This window comes from Equus caballus, chromosome 6 (genome assembly GCF_041296265.1).
Source record: "Equus caballus isolate H_3958 breed thoroughbred chromosome 6, TB-T2T, whole genome shotgun sequence".
NCBI lineage: Eukaryota > Metazoa > Chordata > Mammalia > Perissodactyla > Equidae > Equus > Equus caballus.
The window spans coordinates 69,051,441-69,077,063 of record NC_091689.1 but is presented as its reverse complement, the minus strand read 5'-3'; the positions used below and the strand labels follow the sequence as shown (position 1 = coordinate 69,077,063).

The 25,623-nt window shown below is 39.8% G+C and overlaps 2 long non-coding RNA genes and 1 pseudogene across 2 annotated transcripts in view; 1 reads left to right on the top strand and 2 right to left on the bottom strand.

The window, feature by feature from the left end:
- Positions 1–5,898: 5,898 nt before the first annotated feature.
- LOC138924785 (uncharacterized) lies at positions 5,899–25,405 on the bottom strand. Its single transcript, XR_011440016.1, has 2 exons — positions 25,237–25,405; positions 5,899–8,404 (listed from the first exon to the last, which is right to left on the bottom strand). It is a non-coding gene; the product is annotated as an uncharacterized lncRNA (long non-coding RNA).
- LOC106783297 (uncharacterized) overlaps positions 7,952–25,623 on the top strand; it is an 82,959-nt gene continuing 65,287 nt past the window's right edge. The window contains exons 1-2 of the long non-coding RNA XR_011440015.1: positions 7,952–8,338; positions 25,378–25,430. This is a non-coding gene — a long non-coding RNA (uncharacterized lncRNA). The remainder of the gene's footprint in view (positions 8,339–25,377; positions 25,431–25,623) is intronic.
- Positions 9,435–9,833, bottom strand: LOC100630494 (cytochrome c oxidase subunit 7B, mitochondrial pseudogene; annotated as a pseudogene).

Genomic DNA, 25,623 nt, shown 5'->3' with positions numbered 1-25,623 from the left:
AAAACTTCAGGTTAATATCTATCTATCTATCTATAGATAGATAGATAGATAGATAGATATAGATATATCTATATATACGGACTTGGGTCTATTTCTGAACTTTCTTCTCTTTCAGCGGCCATGTTGTTTATAACTGCTTTAAGGTGGTGATTTTGATACCTGGGAGAGCCTGCCTCCTAGGTTTCTTCTTCTATTCAAAAGATGTTATTTATGTGAATCTACTCTTCCAGATGTTCTCTTTTATTAATAAATTCTATTCTTTTGAATTGACAGAAGGAAAATTTTGGAGTCAATGGATGTGTTCAATGTCTAACTGTTTTTCAAAGAAGTTGTACCAATTAACACTCCCAGCAGCAGGCCCCGAAGGCTCCTGTTGCCCACCGTCTCAGCAATATGTAATTTAATCAGTCTTTTTATTTATTTATTTATTTATTTATTACTTTATTTTTGTGAGGAAGATTGGCCCTGAGCTAACATCTGTGCCAATCTTCCTCTATTTTATGTGGGATGCTGCTGCAGTGTGGCTCAATGAGCAGTGCTAGGTCCACGAGCGCCCGGGATCCAGACCTGTGAACCCCAGGCTGCTGAAGCAGAGCACGGGAACTTAACCACGATGCCATCGGGACAGCGCCTTTATCAGCCTTTTTTTCTTTTTTTTTTTAAAGATTGGCACCTGAGCTAACAACTGTTGCCAATCTTCTTTCTTTTTCTTTCTTTCTGCTTTTTCTCCCCAAATCCCCCCAGTACATAGTTGTATATTTTAGTTGTGGGTCCTTCTAGTTGTGGCATGTGGGACACCGCCTCAGCATAGCCTGATGAGTGGTGCCATGTCAGCGCCCAGGATTGGAACCAGTGAACCCTAGGCCACCGCAGAGGAGTGTGCAAACTTAACCACTCAGCCACGGGGCCGGCCCCTACCAGCCTTTTTAAACTCAGTCATTCTGGTGGGTATATAGACATAATTTATTGTGCTTTTACTGATTGTTATGGGGATTAGCACTTTTACCTACTTATCATTTGGAATTCCTGTTTGATGAATTGTCTGTTTAAGACTTTAGCACACTGCCAGCCTGGTGGTGCAGCAGTTAAGTTTGCATGTTCCACTTTGGCCGCCTGGGGTTCACCGGTTCAGATCCCAGGTGCGGACATGGCACCACTTGTCAAGCCATGCTGTGGTAGGCGTCCCACGTATAAAGTGGAGGAAGATGGGCACGGATGTGAGCTCAGGGCCAGTTTTCCTCAAAAGAAAAAAGAAAAAAAGACTTTAGCACATTCAGGGAGGGGAGGTCTATCTTTTCTTTCTTATTATGGTTTTAACTTTACATTTTTGATGCACTTAGAACTAATTTTGGTGTAAGGTAAGTTGTAGGAGTTCAACTATCACCTTCCAGATGGCTAGTCACTTATCACAATACTACTTATTGAATAATCCATTGCAGATAATTGATGTGTAGAATCAATTTTTGTGTATGTGTGTCTGTCTATCTATCTATCTATCTATAGACTATGTGTATATAAATTCTATTAAGAATTTCTTTGTATTACATAGACTGCGTAGATAAATTGGAGGAGAACTTCCTTGCTTTTTTTATGTTGAGTCCTCCAATCCAGGAGCATATTATGCCTCTGCATTTATCCACGTGTTCTTTTTTGCCTTTTTATGAAAACTTATAATTTTCTTCCTAGATAGTCTAGTTTCTTTTGCTGTTATAAAGATTTTTCCAGTATATTTTCTGATTTCTTCTTTTTTTCTGTATACTTTTTAAAGTTGTGGTAAAATATATATAGCATAAAATTTACCATTTTTAAGTGTACAATTTAAGTGGCATTAAGTACATTCACAATGTTGTACAACCATTACCACTATCTTCTGATTTATTCCTATATTTATCGTATTCCTGGCTATATTACTCAAGTCTATCCATTCTGAGAGCTCGTGATAGACGTCAATTGCAAAAACATTGATAACTAAAAGTTTGAAAACATTCACAACAAACTGTTCTATTTCCTATACATTAATTTTGTAGCTGAGACATTTCATCAAGCCCAGGGCAAGGCAATGGAGGCTTTGGTTACTTGGGGAATCTAGTTTAATCAAGAAATAACGAATGATTCAACTATTGTGGGTTGGGAAATGCCTGTGACAAAGCCGGACACAGACTTCTCCTTTGCCCGAATTTGTTTTGTACCTAGCCAACTTCCCATTCTTTGTCTCCTGATTTTCAGCTGAGATTAGAACTATTTGTCCCCCTGAAACTAGCAAATGAGAGAAAAAAACATTTGTTCCATCAACTGGCTGAGACTTCCCCTGTTTGCAAAACAACCTCAACTGTAAGTCACCCCAACTATAGCTTTTTTACCCCTGCCTATGAAACTCTAAGGCAAGACCACCCTGCCAAGATACTCTGATCTGAATCAAATCAATATTCCTTGTCTGGCTTTTGACCACTGCAAATGAGTTATATGTCCTAATAGGAAAAGTCGTGCTTAACCAAGACAAAACCATCTTTCCTTAAAAAGTTTATTTGCCATATCCATTCATTATTTTGCAAGATTTAGGAAGCAAAGGATACATTTATCAGAGTCACCCATAAACGATTTATCTTCTTCCTATGGCCTAGCAAACCTCGATCCTCTTAGGTACAGAACGAATTGGAAAATTGACTACAGCACTCCTGGGAAATATTAATTATATCCTCAAGAATCCATCCAGAGAAATTGTCTTATCCAGAATCATTAAGATGTAGCTAAACATCTTTTTTTCTCTCTCCAGGGTTGTGCTCTCTAGCCCATTGGCTGTTGAACTAAGATGCAGAGGTTGGGGTGTGTAATGAGGCATATTGTAGAGTACCTACCTTTGGTTTGTGAATCAGAAAATCTGAATTATAGTTCCAGCTAACTTCAGCAAATAATTTAACCTTTGCTTCTTTGGTTTATGTTCCTTTAAAAGGTCAAGGAGTTTAACTAGGTGGCTTCTAAATATCTTTGCATTCTTAAACTGTAGCATTGTACAATTAGCCTTTTTTTTTTCTTTTCTTGGTAAGGAAGATTCGCCATGAGCTAACATCTGTGCCAATCTTCCTCTATTTTGTATGTGGGTGGCCACCACAACATGGCTGATGAGTGATGTAGGTCCATGCCCAGGATCCAAACCCACAAACTCGGGCCACCAAAGTGGAGCACACAGAACTTAAGCACTATGCCATGGGACCAGCCCCCCAGAACCAGCAGAGGACTTTTCTCAAGGAAACTCAGAATCTAGACCTCCTTCCTGGACGTCTGTCAGGTTACTGAAGATGATTTCATTTCTAGGCTACTTGCTTTTTCCTTTTCTCATCTCTTTTCTTCCCTTCTTTCCCTCCTTTTTACCTTCCCTGCTTTCTCCCTCTCTCCCTCCCTCCCTTCCTTCCCTTTCTACTCCTTTCCTTTCCTTTCTTTCATCATCATGGGGAAGTTCATTATCTCACACAACGAGAAGTCCAGATGGAGCCTATTCTCCCTTTTAACTTCATATAACATGCACAAAATTTTTTGAGAATCTTTTGGGGAAGGGAAAACACCTTGTGATTTTGATTACCCTTAGGATGTCCTAGGTTTGGCTTGGGGATTTCTGCACCTTTAGGGACCACCCTAGAGTAAGCGTGCTAATTATGGTTACTTTGGTTCACTAAGTTCACAAGTAGCCATTTAAATAAAGCTGCCACCTGAGTCCTCAGTCTTCTAATCCTCCATGGGGATTTATTAAGTTCAGTTGTTAGGGACTCTTTTTACGAGATCAGTCTTTATGCTTAACCTTCTCACCTTACCAAGATCCCACAAGAGGACTCCACTGAACTAACGCCAAATAAAGGCAGATTTATTTTTTAAAATTTGATAGAAATCTGATACTAATTTGCCCAAGAGAATTAGTTTTGTCAACAAGGTAAGTTCTATCAAATTTGGATCATCAGTTACCTCTTCTTGAATCTTTTCCCACATCCGACTTGTCCTGGGTTTACATCAACACTTGCTAACTCCTACCCCGCCAGGTAGTCTATTATCTCTCAGTCTTAATTGTTCCTGTTCCAGTCTGGGCTTCACACTGCAGCCTCACATACCTCACCTAATACCATAGCATGTGCTGTAGGGGGAAAAAACTGAAGTAAACCGTGACCTCACAGAGCTTGGAATTTTAGAGGAAGCAAGATATATAGACATGAAGCTATTACAAATCAATATAAAGAGTTGCTTTGAAAAATGGCAGTTAATGATAAAAAGTAGCAAGTTTCTGGGGCTGGCCCTGTGGCCAAGTGGTTAAGTTTGCGCGCTCCGCTGCAGGTGGCCCAGTGCTTCGTTGGTTCGAATCCTGGGCGTGGACACGGCACTGCTCATCAAACAACGCTGAGGCAGCGTCCCACATGCCGCAACTAGAAGGACCCACAACGAAGAATATACAACTATGTACTGGGGGGCTTTGGGGAGAAAAAGGAAAAGAATAAAATCTTTCCAAAAAAAAAAAGTAGGAAGTTTCTGATCATATGCCCTGAGTACTGAAAGATTTTAAACTGAAAAGATAGAAAGCATAAAGAAGACACGAAAATTCAACAAACTGAAGATTTTTACATATGAAGAGTCTCCAAATTAAAAGACAAACTGAAAACAAAAATTTTAACATGATGAAAGCCTGATATCTTTAATAAAGAGCTGAGTATTGAAAAGTCTTTATGCTTCTAGAAGAAAGATTGACAGTTCTATAGCCGTGGTGACAAATAACCCTCTTAAACCAATTTGCTTTTGTGAAAATGGCTTTGAGAGCCGGCTAATCAGAGACAGCCCAACGTTCCTGAAAATCAGCTAGTCAGCAAGTCTCGCCACTCTCATCTCTGAAATTAACACAAGCCACATTTCTAAGGTTGATGTAACACACTTTGGTCTCTATGAACAGTACAACCACTAGACTTCCCAAGCATCCCATAAGACCAGCAGTTTGATTTCCTCAAGGATACTGTGCCTGATCAGTGTATTCTCCCTTACTTAATCAGTCATAAATTCGTCTTTTTAGTTATGGATATTAAGCGGCAGTCCCCTCCTTTGACCGAACCAGGTATAAATATGCAAAGATGCCATTAAATGAATGTGCAAAGGATGTGAGACAGTAATTCATAAAGAAGGAAATCCAAATGCCAAAAAAAAGAAGAAATGTTCAACCTTACAAACAATCACAGAAATTCAAATTAAAACATTGAGATGTTTTTTTCCCCCACAAAAGATTAATTCTGGTTAAGGGTTAACTGAAATAAACAAACTTAAAGCCTTGAAATATCTGTCTCAGGAGTTTTATTTTTATCCCTCCCCCACCTCCCCAGAGAGAAGGGGAAGGAGAGGAAGAGAGGAAGTGGATGGCGGGAAGTGAAGGAAGGAGGAGGAGGAGGGAGGGGAGAGGGAAAAGAAGAAATTTGAAGGAGAAGAAGGGAGAAAGAAGCTGATGAACAAATCTTTGCTGTGATAATGCAAGATATAAGAAATACCAGCATGTTTTGATGATCAAATTATAAAATGACAAGGATGAGTGAGCCAAGAACAGTCTTATGTTCTTACCTCGATTATAGCTAGCACCAGTGACCCTTATATTTCTAATAATGCTATTTGTATTGAACTCTATTGTTTTCTCATTTTAATGTAGCTATACTGGCTTTCTTTTTGCCTAGCATCTCTTTTCCACCTATTTACTTTCTGTTCCATTCTTTTCCATTACTATTTACTTTCAAACTTAGCAAAGTCTTGCAGGCAGCCTGGAAAGATTTTTAAAATCCAATCTTTTTCTTTTAACTACTAAGGCATCAAGTTCATTTACATTTAATGAAATTAGTTACATAAAAATCTACCATCCTGGTTTATGCTATCTTTTACTTCCTCTTCTTTTTTTCCTTCTTTTGGATTAATTTTATTATTTTTCTACTAGTTTGGAGGTTACACAGTCTACTTGGTTTTGGGATGTGGTTTTTGTTTTTTGTTTTTGGGTGATGGTTACCCTATAAATTGTGATGTGATTACTTAAATTACAACGTCTAAAGTTAATCAATATCTTTATCTCCTCCAGAAGATGGACCTGTCATATATTTTAATATTATTTTGGGTGTTTTTCTTTTAAATTTCATTAAATATGATCATTGTTTTATGGTTGATATTTGTTTAGATTTATCCAAACATTTACGACCTTTTTTACTCTTTCGTTCTTCTTCTATCTTAGACCTTTCAGCTAGGATCACTTTCCTTCTGGCTAAGATTTTTCTATCTTGGAGACTCAGTTTTATTTGTCTGAAAATTATTTTATTTTGCCTTTATTCTTGAAAGATATTTTCACTTAGCTTAGAATTTCAACTTGTCAGTTACATACTCTCAGCACATTGACGATAACATTTCATTGTCTTGTGGATTGCAGTGTCCCTAAACCAGGAGCCACTAACTCTGCTCCTTTGAAGAACATCTCTTCTCCCTCCTGCAATTTTATGATAGACTCTTTCCCATTGTTCTGCAATTTCACTATTTTGGGCCTAAGTATGAAAATCTTTTATATGTACGTAAAATCATAGCCTGAAAAAAACATATACAAAGCAAGGACTGACCAAATCACCAGAAGAAACAGGTAAATCTATAATCACAGTGGAGGAGTTTAACATATCTCTTTAGTAATTGACGGAAAATATTCAGCAAGAACATAGAGGGTTTTTTCCTATATGATTTACAAAATTTGACATAATGGAAACTAGAACCCTATCTACAGCTGCAAAAACACATTCTGTTTAAGCATACCTGAAACTTTTATTAAGTGAAGATGTATAAGGCAATCTCAACAAGGCAAATCTCAACAAGGTTCACAGAATTGAAATCACACATATGACATTCTCTGACTATAATACTATTAAGTTATAAATAGACCATAAAGTGATAACTAGAAAATCTCCTCCATTAGAAGAGATTAAGAAAGACATAAATTAAGAATTCAGAATGAAAATTTTAATGTATCAAATCAAATGATTATAAAAATATTACAAATGGCAAATGTGTGATGCAGCTAAGTAGTAGAGAGAAATGCAGGGCTGGCCTGGTGGTGCAGCAGTTAAGTTCACACATCCCACTTTGGTGGCCTGGGGTTCTCTGGTTTGGATCCCGGGTGTGGACATGGCACTGCTTGGCAAACCATGCTGTGGCAGGCGTCCCACATATAAAGTAGAGGAAGATGGGCACAGATGTTAGCTCAGGGCCAGTCTTCCTCAGCAAAAAGAGGAGGATTGGCAGCAGATGTTAACTCAGGGCTAATCTTCCCCCAAAAAAAACAAAAAAAGAAAGAAATGCTTAAACTTAAAAGTTTATATTAGGGAAAAAAACAAAAAATCTACAAGTAAACATCTACAATAAATCAGTGTAGTGGAGGAAGAAGTTTCCCTTGACCAGGGTCCCTGGTGGGTTTGAAAATTAAACTGACAAAGACAGATTAACAGGAGAAAAGCATACAAATGTGTTTAACATAAGTGCAATGAAGTGCAATAGAATGGACTAGAATATAAGAGAAAAGAATAGAATATGAAATCTCAGAGTGTATTGCAAGATTATCCTGCAATTATCTTGTGAAATTTTTGTTTTGTCACATATTATAAAAGAAAATGGACTCTCTCTTGCTAACTGAGACCTAAATTCTTTTCTGCTGACCCTAGGTCAATTTCTCAGGAGAAATGGAAACTTGAGCAATGTATATGTAATCCTCAATCCCTAACTTGTGACAGTTTGTTTTGCAACTGACATTTTTACCTGTTATGCTGATTAAGATAAAGACAAAGACAGACTGACGCCAGTGGTCAAACCACCAGACCATGTCTGCAGACTCTGTTTTTCATCACCAGTCACTATGGAATTTGGACTGAGGCCAACATCCTGTGGTTTCAACTTGTGTAATCTTTTCCCTGCCCTTCCCCCTTGGAACACCCATTCAAGACCTTCTTGGATTGGTGCTTCCTCAACCTGCAGACAGGAACTGGATCAGATAAACTTCAACTTTCCTTGAACCTCTGACTGTTAGCATTCTTTTCTGAGTTAACATATTTGGTGTCAGAAGTGGGATCTGTGACCCTTCTGCTCTTTTCCTGTCGCTGCGTAACACCAACATAAGGCACATGCACGAGACTGCTGTGCTCAGTTGTCTTCTAGGTGGCTCTGAGAGATTTCAGATAAAGAGTCCACAGTCCTGAACCTCTAGCCTTTGTCAAGTTTCAAGATTGTTTCATCCAGAGAAAGTGCCTTTTTGTTTTTGGTCATAAGGATGCCTACAAATTTTCAGAACCGTGAAGCGATGCTTTCTTAGGTGAGTGCTGTGGGGAACCCTTACTCTGGTCTTCTTTGGCAGAAATGCCTCCTTCAGGTACTCCATCTGGATACACGTAGAAAAAATATGGAAATGTTAGCTGTAAATGGCTAGATCTTTGGACCAAGATAACCTGGGATGATTTAAAATTACAATGGCCTCATTGGGGTTCTTTTGACATTCCTAAATTGGTTTACTTGTGCACACAAATGGAACAATGAAAATATCTTCTTTTCTTTATACAGTTGTCGCCTTGCATGGAAAAACAATGCTATATTACAATACTCACAGTCTTTGAATTCGGCTGGAAATTTAACTGAGTGTTGCATTTGCTACTTCCTTCCCTCTGGGTTGTTTTCTGGGTGTAATGATCCCTTGGTTATTCCCATTACTAATTTTTCCTCTATATTGAGGTATAAGGTTATGTTCCAAACCAGCTTTCAGTTATCTAGTTCAGTTGGTTCCTTTCACTTCTGCAGCTGCCTGTTTTTTCTTGACTAACCCTAAATTTGATCCTTTTCTGACATCCTCAGCAAAATGAGCCTGGCATCTACCTCTGTGAAGGCTTCAGTTATGGTGCCACTTGGTCAGGATATTGTAAAAACCATACCTACTTTTCCTAGCCTATATCCCTCCCATATTTAATATCTAAGTGTTTCAACCAAATTAATAAAGATCACGACACTCCAGTATGTACAAAGATAAGACAAAGAAAAAAATATATTCTCAAGGGTCAGCCACACCTCTATTTGTAATTACCCTGAAGGGACACTCACTTTGCCTCTTTCTGATGCCTAGTTTCAAAATCTTATGGCCTCATTACCGGTAAATGCGTCTATAAAGCTTAAAGAAGATACTGGAATTTTATATGCTCCCTCTGGATGTATCTTTGTGGACAGAGAGGACAGGCATGGGGTTTCCACTGCATACATTCCTGGCATATAGAAGACACCTCTTTGCTTGTCCATTTAACCACACCATTTGTAATTTTACAATCTGACCCTTATTTTGCCTCTAGTTCTTGGGGGAAAAGACAGGTTCTGTCTATTGTAGATGATTTTTCTGACGACAATCCTGCCAACTATGAAGACGACAGGTGTGGTCACTTTCTTTCTTTCTTTCTTTTTTTTGAAGGTTTAAGAGGCACTTTGTTCTTCAATCATGTCGTATTTTAATGGGTACACAGTGTTTTCACTTGGCATCAATTATGAGTTGATTTTGAAACAATTCAATATTACACCAGCTGGGATGATTACTGATCTCTCCATTCCTTTGGGGTGACTCTGCCAACGGGGGACAGGTTCCATTCTATTCCAGTTTGTGTTACTACGTATGCCCATACAGCAACACAAAAAGTGGCTCCACTAGCTAATACAGCATTACCATATTTGTCATGGAAATCAGGCGTCTGCTTCTGGTGGCTCTGCCTTGCCACTGTTTCCTGAATGCTTCAAACTAGGAGACAACTTAGTGCGTTTTTGGCCAGGGAAAACATCTTAAAGCTGAAGTCAGAACTGCAACAACTATAGCTGCTGGTTTGTTGCAACTTCATGTCAAGTACCCTTGTAAAGAGCTGTGGTCACTTTCAACTGTGTAATTTCCCAGGAGGAGTGAACCCTATTGAAGGGGCTGGGTTAGGAGGACTATTGTGATCCTGGCTGGGGATCAGTACAACCTGGAATGAATACATGACAAGAGACCTCTCCCGGACTGTGAGTAGGGTAGCCCAGTGTATAGCCTGAGCCACCTATGCCCAACAAAAATCTTTAGATTCTTAGGCACAGGTCATTATGGATAATAGAATAGCTTTAGGTTATTTGCTAGCTGCTCAAGGAGGAGTATGTATTGTGGTTAACACCTGCTGTTGTACTTGGATTGATACCTCCACTCAGATAGAACTAGAAATTTCTAAAATTTTAAAATTAGCCAAATTCTTACAAGGTCAGTCCATTCCTTGATCCCTTAATTGGTTTAACTTCCATTTTTCTGGAACTGAACAGCTTCAGTTGTTACCTGCTGGTTTGGGTTTACTACTGCCCTCAGGAGGTCAGCTTGTCATAGTAATAATAATTATATGCATGGGATTATGGATTATTATTGAAGTAATACTGATGTGCATCTCACATTGCTTATGTACCACATCTGCTAGAGTTATGCTAATGCAACTATTTGCTGTGTCTAATGTTATATATACTGTTGTATAATGAGATCCCTTCCTCCTTGAGAAACCGTATAGAGGATTTGCCATAATTGGCTCTGATGCCTCTGACATAGGCAGAGAGTAAGTCCCACCGTGGGACATCATGGAACGGGAGCGGGCTAGCTGCCACTCTGGCCTCGAAATGGGACAATTAATCTAATTAAGCCCCATAATTGATCATTTGATCTGCCTATAGGCAGGCATCAATCAAAAGGGGAGAATATTAAATATTATAAAAGAAAATGGACTCTCTCTTGCTAACTGAGACCTAAATTCTTTTCTGTTGACCCTAGGTCAGTTTCTCAGGAGAAATGGAAGTTTGAGCAAGGTATATGTAACCATTAATCCCTAACTTGTGACATTTTGTTTTGCAACTGACCTTTTACCAATGTTCCTGTTATGCTGACTAAGATAAAGGCAAAGATAAACTGACGCCAGTGGTCAGACCACCAGACCATGTCTGCAGACCCTGTTTTTTGTCAACGGTCACTATGGAATTTGGACTGAGGCCAACATCCTGTGGTTTCTGCCTATATAATCTTTTCCCTGCCCTTCCCCCTTGAAATACCCGCTCAAGACCTTGGATCGGTGCTTCCCCAACCTGCAGGCTGTAACTGGATGAGATAAACTTCAACTTTCCTTGAACCTCTGACTGTTAGTGTTCTCTTCCAAGTTAATAGTCTCCACTGGGTGGTGATATAAAATTGAAATTTAGCTATGGGTTTCAATCAAAGTTATAAAATATTAACTTAAAAAAGCCCCCTAAATAAACCCACATCGACTTAGGGGTTAATGGAGGAAGGGGTCTTGACAATATAGAGCCTAAAAAGAACAAGATTCTACTGAGGATATGACCCACATGTCTATTTCACAGGTGAAACTATAACTGGAGGTAAGGTGACAAGAGATTTTCACATACTGAGGTATATGGGGTGACCATTCAGGTTCAAAACTGATTTGGCTTGATCTAAAAAGCCTGACTTATGGCCTGTGAAACATACATATACATCTGCTATAACCATTAAAGTAAGGAATGCACTCTCTTAAAATAAGAATGCATGCTTCCCCTCCTACGCCCTATTGGTAGTGCCCGCCTGGATTAGTCTCTTTCCAGACATCAGGGTCCTGTTGACCTGCTAATTTGCAATTAAATACCTCTTTGAAACTTTGATGAAAATGTATCCTGGGTGTGTTTAATGTATATTCTTTGTTCTAAAAAGATAAAAGACTGTGAAAACCACGCTTCTCTGGAATGCTTTCTAAATCCTTCCCAGGTTATGATTCTCACTCTGGCTCAAGTAAACTCATCTTATTTCTCTTGTCTATAGAATGGTCATCGGTTGTTTTGCGTCAACAAAGGTCATGGAGACAGTGAGAGGGAAAGTCAGGATGAAACATTAAACTGCAAAATCATTAGCAATTATTGGTGTCCTATGCAAGAGTTGCCTAAACAATAGGGAGACTTTACAAAAGATCATGCAAACCAACTCTCACCGCTGAGAATGAAAGCAGGAGTCAAGACAACAGGCATTGTGCCAGGCAATCAAAGATGTACTTTAAGATGTATATTCATCAGTTAGCTGTTACTTTTAACTATGAAGAATGAACAAGTGTTAAAACTGATCATCCAACTACGATATTTCATCATCACCAGTGAGTTAAGGGCTTTCTGAGTATTTGCCCTTCATCACCATAGCCCTCCCTGACTTTGTCTGACTCCACTAAATCTAGCCTCCTTCTTATAATCAGGGTGATTCTTCTAGTTTAGATTCAAAACAACAAATCTGATTGTGTGTGTGATATTGTGATTTATAATAAGAAATATACATTTTGCCTTTGTCCACTGTTTCTGGCAAAATCCTTGTAATTTCCAATATAAAAGCCATAGGGGCATCTTTTATTATACCTGGTTGTCTTCCCAGTTCCTGAAATAGCTCCAGGGCAATGAAGGTTAAATGGGTGTCTTTTGTTATTCATACAACAATCTCCTTTCAATCGCACCTGAGTTCATGTTAATGAGGCACCTTTTGGAAAGCCCCTAAGAGGTTGCCAGAGGAACCAACCACATGATTAGAGGCTTGGAATTTTCAGTGCCACCCCACCCCCCATCTCTGAGGAGGGGAGAGGGGCCGAAGGTTCAATCAAACACCAATTAATCAGTTGTGCCTATATAATGAAGCCCGAACTACACGGTTGGAGAGCTTCTAGGTCAGACACGTGGAGGTGCTAGGTTAGTGGCATTCTAGAGAGGGCCTGGAAGCTCTGCACACTTTTCTACCTTCCCCATATACCTTCCCCTCTGTATCTCTTCTTCTGGCTGTTCATCGGTGTCCTTTCCTATTCTTTGTAATAAACTGGTAATGCAGTAAGTCAACTGTTTGCCTGAGTTCTGTGAACTGCTCTAGCAAATTGATCAAATCCGCAGAAGGGATAGTGGGAACTCCAGTTTACAGCTGGTTGGTCAGAAGCACAGATGACAACCTGGACTTGCTGTTGAAGTTTGAAGAGGGGGTGAGGGGACAGTCTCGTGGGACTGAGCCCTTAACCTGTGGGATCTGACGCTGTCTCCAGATAGATAGTGTCAGAATTGAGTTAAATTGTAGGACACCCAGCTGGCGTCGCAGAATTGCTTGGTGTGTGGAAAACCCACACATCTGGTGTCAGAAGTGTTGTGAAGTGGGGTGTTCTGAGTACTAGAATGCTCTGAGTACTCAAAAATTATTGTGTGTAAAATAAATGAAAATAGAGTTTTCCTTTACAGTCAGACTTCACTTTAAACCTTTTCCATCACTAATAGGGAAAAGAGATTTGAAGCTCCATAGCACCATATACAAGGAAGACTCTTCATAAGCTCTCCAACCTCTCAGATAGCTGATAGTCTTCCAGAGCACTCTTCCCACTTTTCCTTATCCGTCAAGACTCATTCTCGCTTATCATCTCTTGGAAGCCTTCCTCAAACCCTCAAGGGCAGAGGTGACTGAAATTCCACTAGGGGAGCTTTAGGGTGGAAATCTGTTTGGGCCAGTTGGATTGCCTAAGGGATTTATTTTGAAATGTCATTTGCAAAAGATGGACACTGTTTTTTTCTTAAAAGAAATAGTATACTTTCCAAAAAGAAGGAATGGTAAGTGTGAGGTTTCTGAAATGGGAGCAATCTTGATATTGGGGAGTAAATTTAAATTCTGTGAGAAAACAGAAGACATCCAAGTGTCACTTTCCATTTGATACTGCTTCTGAATGTAGAATGAAATAAAATAGATGTAAAAGGAAATCATAGGATGTTGATGTGTTTATCCAGCATAAAGCTGAAACTCATCACCAGGCATCCATGGTCCTCCTCCTTCACCCACACTCCAGCTGTACCATTCAGCTGAAAGGCACCACTCTGATACAGACCCATCTCCCCTCTCCCACAACCCCACACAACACATTTCTTCACCCTCCTAATTTCAAAATCAATTTAGTAAAAGTTCACTCCAAAATAGTAATTCAATAATAGTTGCTTAAAAAGAAAATAGAATTGACCCTGGTTACTCTGCTTTAGGATCTTCAATTAAGACAGCTAAAATACAAAGAAATCCACCATGAAACAGAGACTATCGATAGAACCAGTGAAATAATTGTTCATATAAGGTACAAGTGATGACCTAAGCTATAAATATGAAAGTGTGAAATGAGTGTCAGGTTAGTATTCTAAAACCCCTCTGCATGAATGTGAAATATTCTGCTAATCACCTAATTGATTTCTGTCTTGAAAGGTCATATAATGCAATGGCAATAATATAAAGAAAAATAAACAAGACAGTGTACATCAATAAAGATATCTTCTAAGGAAGTTTCTATTGACATTTAACATTGATTGTCTATGTTAAAGACTATTTTACTTGAGGTGGATTTTGGAGAGGCTAGTGGAGATTAGGGCTCTGCCAAATTGCTTCTTTATGAAGATAATTTGCAATCATTTACTTTTATATGAAGAAAATCTGCCTTCTGCTGATGATACCAGCTCGACACGAGCTTGATATAAGGGAAGCCATTTTGTAGAAAGTGAGCCATATTGTAACTACATACAACCCCTAAATAATTAACTCAGCTGGACATATTCTGGCTTGCACACAGGCTAGAAAATAAATAACTGAAATATACAGAAAACTGTGTGCATTTTGATTTAGGACCCCTGCTTAGCTTTATACCGCCCAGCTGGAGTGAGATGATAACTTTGTTCTTTTGAGTTCCTTAGGAATGCGATGACCCTGGGAAAGAGATTCTGTCCTGGCATCCGTCATGGATGACAGCTGAAAGGTCTGGTGTGGCGTCCCCAGTCTACAGCACCAGATGGTCAACATTCCCAACCCCTTCCTCTACAGCCCACTAGCCCTATATAACTGCTTCAGGATTCTGTATCCCCCTTAAGATGGTTCTTTAAGACCCTAGTCCACCATTTTCTGATCAGCTAGCTCATCACTTAATAAAAGTCCTTTCTCTACCACCATCTTGCCTCTTGATGGATTGGCTTTTGTCTTGCAGCAAATAGATTTTGCCTTTTGCACAGTAACACTGAGACTGGGAATTCTTTAATGACAGGGATGGCTTTGTCTTACTCTTCTTTGTTTCCCCAGCAGATATTCAATAAATATTGACTTGAGCTAACTCTTATTTGGGGAGTAGCATTATAGTAGCACAGTGTTGAGGTAGTGGAAAATGATCAATATTGCATTCTGAAGGATGCTAGAGTCAAAGCTTGGAGCATGAATCAGTCACTGTAGAAACCCTGAGGAGAGGGACGAAAATGAGGGAAGTCCAAAGCAGTGAGAGCTTTAGCAATCTGCCCTGGAAGACTACAGGATAATTAGCACCCTAGATTTATATATTAGCTCTATAATGAGATTACCCAGCCCTATAGTGGAATTAACCTGTCATTTTCCTGGACTAGCCAGGAATTTTCCTTAAGGTATAATTAAGGGAACTGCCTTCAGCAACTCCCTTGTTTCCTTAACAATACTAGGCCACATCTCCTGGTCTGTTTCTTTTTTATTGACTAGATCGGGGGTCAGTAAACTATCCAGTCTATTTTTAGTTTTTTACCTTAACCTGGCTTTACCTTTTTAAATGGCTGAAAAAAAAATCTAAAGAACAATAATATTTAATGATCTATGAAAATTATATGAAACTCAAATTTCAGTGTCCACAAATGGTTTTATTTGAATATAGTCATGCTCATTCACTTACGTATTACCTATTATCAGCTATGTATAAATTGTAGCTTTTGGGCTACGGTTGAGTACTTCCAATGGACACTGTATGGCCCACAAAGCTGAAAATATTTATTATCTGGCCCTTTAAGAAAAAGTTTGCTGACCAGATTAACCCACCCATAAATAGGTCAGTGAGAAGGTACTAGGTCAGCCAGGTAAACATTACAAAAGACAAAGTTTGCAAGTTTTCTTTGGTGCTTTTGCAATAAGAAGGATGCTTTAAACAGACTTCAAGCACCCAGTTCCCTTTAACAAACCTTTTCTATTTCAGCCTGAGACCATTAAATATTTGATCACCTAGCTGCCTTTATGCTAACTGTGCTTTGCTTTGTAGGTAGGTCAGTCTGCAAAGACAACCTTCATATCATAAGGTATCTGAGTGTAGTATTTCCCCTTCCTCTCACTGTGCTTTTACCTTGTAAATGAATGATGGAGCCTCTGATTGTGATTGGCTTCCTGTATAACTTGAGTGCTGGGAAAGAATGTGCTCCTCTTACAGAACTGAGCCTTCTGAGCTCAATGTAATTGTAAATTAATACGTTGACTTTCTAGCTTTTTAAGATAAACCAATAGCCTACTTAAGATAGATCCATTTTTAAGAGATGGACTCACTCTTGGCGAACTCAGGACAGTACCTGGAACATCTTAACTCAGTTAATGGAGACTTCGGAGAGGAAGTAACGCCTGGGCTGAGCCTTCAGGAATGGATAGGGAATCTGGAAAAGAAGGACGCTACTGGGAGTGGAGGAGGTGAAGGCATGAACAAGGCAGAGACCCAGAGAACATTATAGTTTGTGCAAGAAACTATATGCAGTTTAATGAAACTGTGGAGACGAGCATGGGCCAGATCAAGAAAGTCTTTGGACGCCATTCTAAAGAGTTTTACCTTTGACATTTTTAGGATAGTGCTGGAGAGTCATTGAAACTACCACTAACTAACATTTATTGAGCACAGCACTAAGTGTCTTACGTTCTTTAAGTCATTTAATGTTTTCGGTGATGCAGTGCATAGATAGTTTTATTATGCCCATATAATGCAAAAACTAAGGCTTAGAGTGATTAAATAATTGTTCCCCGACCAGGCAGCGATTAAATGGCAGAACAAGGATTTAAACTGAATTCTAACTCCAGAGGCCTTGTTCAATAGAAGCCCTGTGAAATAACGGCAAGCCCATATACTTTAAAAGAAACTCATGCAAACAATTGCCACCCATTCTTTCTGCCTTGATTTCCAGGCTAGACTTTGAAGAATTATTCTCTACCCTCCTGGCCTTGACAACAGCACAAAAGCCCTTTTCATATGATGTGAATCTTCTTGACGGGAATCACACAATTGCCAAGTTTGGGCAAATTTATGTTTCACAAAGTTTGTTTCCATCCTGCCACTGATTGACGATAACCTCAAAGATGGGAAATGTCCCATTTATCTTTTGCCTTTCACTTACTTCTTCATCAAGCTCCACCCAAAAGGCTTCTACTCTTAAATACAGCCAAGGTTTGAAGACTTCAAATTAGATAGGAAAGGGAACGATAGTGTCTTAAGTGGCTTAACGGGATCAATTTTCATCTAAAAGGACTGGGTAACTCCCTTTACTAGTCCATAAATTCCTCTTTTAGGATTCTGTCTGTGAAAGTATTTATGTAAAGTACAGTAGACACTTGAAACTTTTAGATTTACCTTCCTGGTTTGACAAAAGTCATTAGAAATGCACTGTTAGGGCCGACCCGGTGGAACAGCAATTAAAGTTCGCACATTCCAATTCAGCCCTGGGTTCACTGGCTCGGATCCCGGGTGTGGACATGGCACCGCTTGTCACGCCATGCTGTGGTAGGTGTCCTGCACATAAAGTAGAGGAGGATGGGCGTGGATGTTAGCTCAGGGCCAGTCTTCCTCAGCAAAAAGAGGAGGATTGGCAGCAGTTATCTCAGGGCTAATCCTCCTCCTCAAAAAAAAAAGTATTTATCATTATATGTTACCTTTTTTTGGTAATTTATTTATTTATTTATTTGAGGAAGATTAGCCCTGAGCTAACATCTGCTGCCAATCCTCCTCTTTTTGAGAAATGAGGAAGACCGGCCCTGAGCTAACATCCATGTCCATCTTCCTCTACTTTATAGGTGGGACACCTACCACAGCATGGCTTGCCAAGTGATGCCGTGTCCACACCTGGGATCCGAACCAGCCAACCCTGGACCACCGAAGTGGAACATGTGAACTTAACCGCTGTGCCACTGAGCTGGCCCCTGTAGGTTACTATTAAGATCAAGGAGAGGCTTGCTTGAATTGGAATTGATGCTGGTGGTGTCCAGGGCAGGCCATCCCAGAATGTGCCACTTTGGCATGTGGATTATTTTGAGCTGAAGACAACCAAGGCCCAAAAGACTCAGGAAGAGCTTTTCACCTTCCCCTTAACTGCCTAAAAGAACTTATTTATTTATTTATTCTTTAGATCCAATAGGATCTTTTCTGTGTGTGTGAGGAAGATTGGCCCTGAGCTAACATCCATGCCCATCTTCTTTCACTTTATATGTGGGATGCCTGCTACAGCATGGCTTACCAAGCAGTGCTATGTCCGCACCCGGGATCTGAACCGGTGAACCCTGGGCCACCTAAGCAAAACGTATGAACTTAACCACTGTGCCACTGGGCAGGCCCTGCCTAAAAGAATTTAGACAGAGAGCCTGGTCCAGGAAGAGAGCTATCACCAGAGATAACTACAAAGAGTATGGGCTAGGTATGGTAAACTGGGGGGAGCTCAGCAAAGCCTGTTTGATCAAAGTCCTGTTTGTGTCCCAGTGTCTCTGCATGGCATGACAAATATTTGTCTATGAAACATTTTCTCTTCCCATCTTCCTGTGAATTGTCTTCCTTACCCTTTGAAACTCCAGACCCCTACTCCCATTCCTTAGCTCAGGATAGCATATAAGCCTCAATTGCCCAACTTACCCTTGGGTCTCATATTTTTATGGGGGTCCCATACATAAGAAATTAAATTTGTTTTTCTCACGTTAATTTGTCTTATGTCAATTTAATTATTAGACCAGCTAAAGAACCTAGAAGAGTAGAGGGAAATTTTTTCCAGTCCTACAATGCCGTTGTAGAAGATATCTTAATGTACTCAGGGACTCATTTGAAAAATATTTGTAAATATTTCCAACTCTGAGTCAGACTTGAGATTGGGTACAGTTTCCTCCCATAATGCCAATGGGAATTAGAAATTCAGTAAAGGGGCTGGCCCCGTGGCCAAGTGGTTAAGTTCTCGTGCTCCGCTTCAGCGGCCCAGGGTGTTGCCAGTTCGAATCGTGGGTCCGGACATGGCACTGCTCATCAAGCCATGCTGAGGTGGCATCCCACATGCCACAACTAGAAGGACCCACAACTAAAAATACACAACTATGTACTGGGGGGCTTTGGGAGAAAAAGGAAAAATAAAATCTTTAATAAAAAAAGAAATTCAGTAAAGATATCCCAACACTCTTCAGTCTCTACCTTATTTAGATCTTAGATAATAATATGAAACTGAAACCAACATCTTTCCCTGTCTTTGTGTTAAATAATTATGGAATGAATCATTCTTTCCTGCTTTTGTGCTAAACAATACTAGGATCAAGCAAAAAGAACTAAGCTACTCTCTCCAAGAAATACTTACTCATAGAAAATAAAACTCTGAACCAACTAAAATGGCTTATTCATCAAGCTTACTGGGCAATACTTAGCTCAAGACCCTTATCTGGTTCTTCTAAACAATTTAAAACTACTATGGGTACACTTTGTCTAATCCCATTCACTCTCTGCTTTCTGAGGCCCATCATAGAATCACCCTGTGATGGCCTAAAATCCTATAAATATGGTCTCCTGACTTTTTCCTTTTGAGACATTACTAAGTCTCTGTTAAAGCGGTGTCTTTCCTTACTGCAGTAAACCTAATAGACTTAGCTTTGCTGGATCGTTGGGGTTTTTGGTGGTCTTTTAGGAAGCAGATTACAAATTAAGGAGGAAAGTCCTGATTTTACACAGGTAATTTGCCTGCATCTTGCTCCTTCCCTCCCAAAGGAAATACTCTCCTGGTCCCATCCTCCTGATTTTCATGTTAGTCACTCCCTTGCCTTTCTTTATAATTTTTACAATTTACGTTTGTACGTTGTAAAATAGAGAGGGAAAAAACCTTTTAATGAGAATTATGATATAAAGTAATTGGCAGTTGGTTCCCTGCACCCCAGAACTCCCAGCAAGCTAACTATATAGACGAACCTGGTCATTTCATTGTTCTGGCAATAACAAGACGCCAACTCTTATGCAGTTCAATTTTGGGGAACGATTTGTCATGCATTAAGGAAGACTTTACTGTTACGTTTTTATTGTGAAACAGTGAGTACAGCAAGAACAGAACTATCTGGATAAGAAAAATGCAATATTGCCACTGCTTGGTAAAAGCTCCTAAGGCAGAACTGAGTGTCTTCTAAGAGTTTATAAGAACTTTCATCTGAGGCAGTTTGAAGACAGGGTCATGAGTCTTGAAGAACATGCACAGGCTTGTAGTGTAGGTCCAGGAATGGACATCCAGCAGGAATACGGTCAGAGAGTGTGGAATGTTCTGTATTTTCTATTTCTAGTTAACAGTGGCCTACAGCTAGGACTCAGCAGTAGATCAAATCAGAACACCTCTGTGAGGGGAAATGAAGGTTCTCAGATGATCCAGGCAGCGAGGGAGAAGGGGCAAGTGACACAAATAAGTCAAGTGCAGAGAAGATTCTGACTTCAGATTAAACATGGCAGTGGGTATCCTGGAGATGATGTTCTCACATGTCTGTTTCTAGAGTTACATCGCTCCCAATCTGGACCAGTTGCCTTTTACACTTGACACCTGGTTTTCTCCTGTGATTTTCTTTCACTTTCATCTCGGGCATTCCCTTTGCCTCTCTCTCGTTTCTTAGATTTGTTACCTTCTTCTTTCTTAGTTTTCTCATTTTGGTGACACATATCCTCCAGCAGTTTCTTTAGGAAGAGTAAATGGAAAATATTTTTTTACTCTTTGCAAGTCTTTGTATCCACCAGCGCTTGTCTGATAATTTGGTTGAACAGAGTTCTCTGTTGGAATAGATTTTCTTCAGAATTTTTAAAGCGTTGCTGAACTGTCTTCTAGCTTCTCAATGATGGGGTTCAGGATGCACTACCCCAAAATAGGGTGCCTTGGCATATTGACTATCTTAAGCTGAAGGAGTTTGAGAAAACAGCAGAAGCAGGAAGGTCCGTCCGACATTCCCCGCCTTGTCCTTCTTCCCCAAAAGCAGGAGATAAATCTCCCCTACTAAGGGATCCTCTCTGTACCAGGAAGAGGAGAGACATTGGTATCACCAGCGACTGAGAATTCAGGGCCTCAAAAACTGTATAAACAATCCTGCTACTTCTTTACCTTTTACTACCCATAGCCCAAACCGCTTTGTCTTGTCAATTCTTTACCAATTTGTTTCTTTGTCTAAAAGGCATAAAGGCTTCCTGCTCTGGTGGCTTCTTTGGGTCTTCATTCTGTTATGAAGGCTCCCACTGACATGTAAAAGTTCTATTCACTTTTCTCCTGTTAATCTATGTTTGTCAGTTTAATTTTCAGACCCAGCCAGAGACCCTAAGAGGGTGGAGGAAAACTTTTTCCTCCCTTCCACCACGTTGCTGTTGAGAAGTCCAACGCAATTCCAATTCCTATTTCTCCTTTTTGTCCCCCATTCCTCCCCATCCCCTTCTTGGGAAGCCCAAGAATCTCCTCTTTTGTCCTAAATGTTTCAAATTTCACAATCATATGCTTCGGGGTAGAACAAATTTAATCTGTTAGGAGGGATCTTTCAATTCAGAAATTTGTGTCCTTCAGTTCTGGGAATTTTCCTTGAATTATTTCATTGTTGATTTCTTCCTCTCTGTTTTTTCCCTCCAGGAAATCCCATTATTTGGCTGGGGAACATCATAGACTGGTTTAATTTTCTTATCTTTTTTCTCCTATTTCATATTTCCTTGCCTTTTTGTTGTTCTTTCTGCACGATTTCCTCCATTTTATCTTTCAATTCTTCCTTAAGTTTTCATTTCTTATCATATTTTTAACTTCCAAAAGTTCCTTTTTGTTTTATGAAAGTTTTGCTTTTTAAAAATAATGTCCTATTCTTGTTTTAAGGATGCAATATCTTCTCTCACCTCTCTCAGGATGGAGAAATGGAAAACTACAGAAACAACAACTCAAAAAAAAGAAAAACTGCACAGAAACCACAGTTTGCAAAACAGATCAACTATTTCAGCAACAGCTCATCTTGGGCCCATGTGTTCGGGAAAGATAAAACCACAGACCTTTTCACAAACAGCCTCACCTAGCCTATCAAGTAGTCAAAGACTCAGCTCACTTGCATATTCTGACCAATTCTTTCCTGTCCTAGCCCTAGCTTCCTGCCTGACCCTCCCCCCACTCTTGCTAACTTCCGCCCTGAAACCATCCTTTGACAAACTCCTCCCCAACAAAACTTTATAAAGCTCAAGTGCCAAAGCTTCTTGAGAGTCCATTTGACCGATTTCATATGGCCAGCATCTCCCTTGCCAGGCACATTTCTAATAAACCAAGCTTGGTGTTTATCTTAATCCTAACAGATGTTTTTGGTAGTCTCTTCCAGGAAGCTTTGACTGAGCAGAAATTATGTAAAGTTTTCTTTAATTTGTATATTCCGTTTTCTTCAAACTGCTTTTTCTGCTTGTTTGGTCTTTATCTCTCATGATAAAGATTCTCCTTAGAGTTCTGGTAATCTTTGGCTTTCTGCTCATGATTAAGAGTGAAGGACTATGGGGCTGGCTCAGTGGCTCAGAGGTTAAGTTCACATATTCTGCTTCGAGGGCCCGGGGTTCACTGGTTTGGATCCCGGGTGCAGACATGGCACTGCTCAGCAAGCCATGCTGTGGTAGGTGCCCCACATATAAAATAGAGGAAGATGGGCATGGATGTTAGCTCAGGGCCAGCCTTCCTCAGCAAAAAGAAGAGAATTAGTGGCAGATGTTAGCTCAGGGCTAATCTCCCTCAAAAAAAAAAAGAAAAAGAGTGAAGGACTAAAGAGCTCATTGGAAGTTCTGAGTACATGGAGAGCTCTTGCATATTTTGAGTTTACTGTATGGCCATTTATTTGTTGGGTAATCCCAGATGTCAGTTTCTCTACTTCTGTCTTGGGCAGCACAGACTCTCCCAGAGAAAAGTGTACCAATCTCCTGCCTAGAGAGTAAAGACAGGGCTTCCATGCTTTGGGGACTGAACTGATGAGCACAATAGAGCAGGAGGTGGAGCAGGATGCGTATGTAAACCTCCATTTTTGCATGGTACCAATGTCCTCAACTGTGCCTGCTTTCCCCCAGTTCAGAGACGTTCATTTTTATCCTCCCCAGAGATTCCAATTTCTACTGGAGTCAGGGAGAAACAGGCAGCCAGTACCACGGAGTTAGGAAGAAGGTGGGGAGAGGATTCAGATCTGTGGGTGATTCTGTAATATAATCGGATCTGTTTTCAATTTTCTCCACTGTTGCCATAGAATTCAGCTTTCTCGGTTCTTCTGTTAGTTTGCAATCAGTTTGTTTTCCAGCTTCCCAACGTTTGTTGTTGCTGTTGTCCTCCTCATCTTTGTGCTTTCATGGTTTTTAGAAAATACCACTATTGTAGTTTTAAGGAGGGAACAAAATTAGATTGCTGTGTTCTATCCACCATCTTAACCCAGAATGTCTCTAACGCTTTTTTCATTAGCCATGTGGCCCTCCATAGGCATTCCACCAGAAACACATGTGCAGAGTCGATAGTTTTGTAAGGGCTGGTTCACTAATAGCCAAACTATTTTGGGGACATTTAGGCAGGTCTTATGATTAAGTAGTCAAATGGTTTGACTACTGAATGCTGAAGTCTGTTTCATATGCAAAATTAGATCAATGAAAGGTTCAGGAAATAGATGCAGCAGCTTCCTCTTTCAAAATTGTCCTCCTTGCATTTTCAGAATCACAAGTCAAAAGTGTTGTAGTTTCAAGAATGCACTGATACGAGGTGGGGGAAAAAGAAAGGAGAAAAGAGGGGAGAGGAAGAGAGGAAAAGAAGGAGGGAGAAGAACGACATTGAACCTGTAGATGGTGTAGGGGAAAGACTTTCCCTCTACCCTTCTAGGTTCCATAGCTGGGTCTATGAAATAAACTACCAACAGGCAGCTTAACAGGAGAAAAGGCATACCGATTTATTCATTTTTACTATTACATGCACCAGGACATCACAGGAAATAAAGAGTGAGATTTGAGAGCTTATATACGGTCTATTACTAACAGGGGAAAGGGAGGGAGGATTGGGCCTCTTAGAGGAGAGTAAATGATTTTTAGGGAAGATGAACAGACCCTTAGAAGAAAAGATGGGAAATATGATAGTCTGTAACAAAGTTTGTCTGGATGTGGTACTGACTTCTGTCTCCACTCCTGCGATAGTCAATCTTCTCCGGTTGATGAAACTAGGCGGAGGGGATCTATGACGATGGAGTTCTTTTTGGAAGCTCTGTCTTTAGGCAGATAAGGCAAGTTCAAAGAAAGCCTTTTCCTGCATTTGCTGTTTTTCGAGTACCTTCAGCGCAAAATAACACTTATGCCACAGGCATATATTAGGGTGGCATATTCTGCCACCCTCCAAGGGCAAGCTGGCCTGTCCGCAGGCTCCTCACGCTATCTTGGCAGGCTCATCCATTCCAAGGTCTGGTCCCTAGTTTGGAAACTAAAATGGTAAATATATCCAAAGTTGATGGAACCAGAAACTCAAGAGTTTCATTTTTCTATTCTTTCATTAAAGAGTTAGCGTTCTCATATGTCAATCTTGGTGCTGTGTGCTGAGGATACAAAGGTGAAAAAACAGACATGATCCTAGCCCTTATGATGCACATGATCTATATGCAGAGATTTCTGCTTTTATATTTCTTACTTTACAGTGATAAATATCACTATTAACAAGCATGCCAGATGTGAATCTGAAAGCACATCATCTGCTTCTCCATCAAGTCAAACAGGTATTGAATCTCTCCCCTGCATGCTTTCCAGATTTAATGAGAATTTCTTGTTCTTCAGCTTCCCTTTTATAGATGCCCTACAAATCAGCTCAAGACTGTTAAAAACATTCCTTCCGTAGAGAGAGTGAAATACTATTCATCAGATCTCTGCTTTCTAGTTACAATGACATTCCAATCATGCCTTTCTGAGATTACCTAGTGCTGATCTTGATAGGAGTTGGGGTATTCCCAATCTCTTTTTTTTTTTCCAGTATTTAAGACGTGCAAACATATGTAAAGAATAGCTCAGCCGGCACAGGAATACCCACTATTTATCTACAGAGATAAATGATTGCCTATGCATTTAAAGCCCTGGTTTCTGTGCCTCCCCACCTTTAACTCTGGAACAGAGAATTACCTACCTTGAAGTTGATGTTCTATCATTCCATCAGATATTTGTAGAATTTCACAATATGCAAATGCATCCTTAAGCAAAATAGGAAATTGTTTTGTGTGGTTTTTACTTCATATGGTGGTGTCATACTCTACTCATTCCATTGCAGCTCTTTCTGTCGGATGAACAGTATATACCTAAAGATGAAAATGCAGACATAAGGTAAGCACATCTTCAAATTTACTGTATGTTATCAATATGTCCTTCAATATTGCTTTAGCAATTTGCAATCCCCATCACCCCTCTGTCTCATAGTATATAAGAGTTCCCCGTTTCTTCAAAATACCCCCCAAATATGGTATTGTCCAACATTAAAATTTTTTCTACAATGATGAGTTTAAAATTGAATCTGATT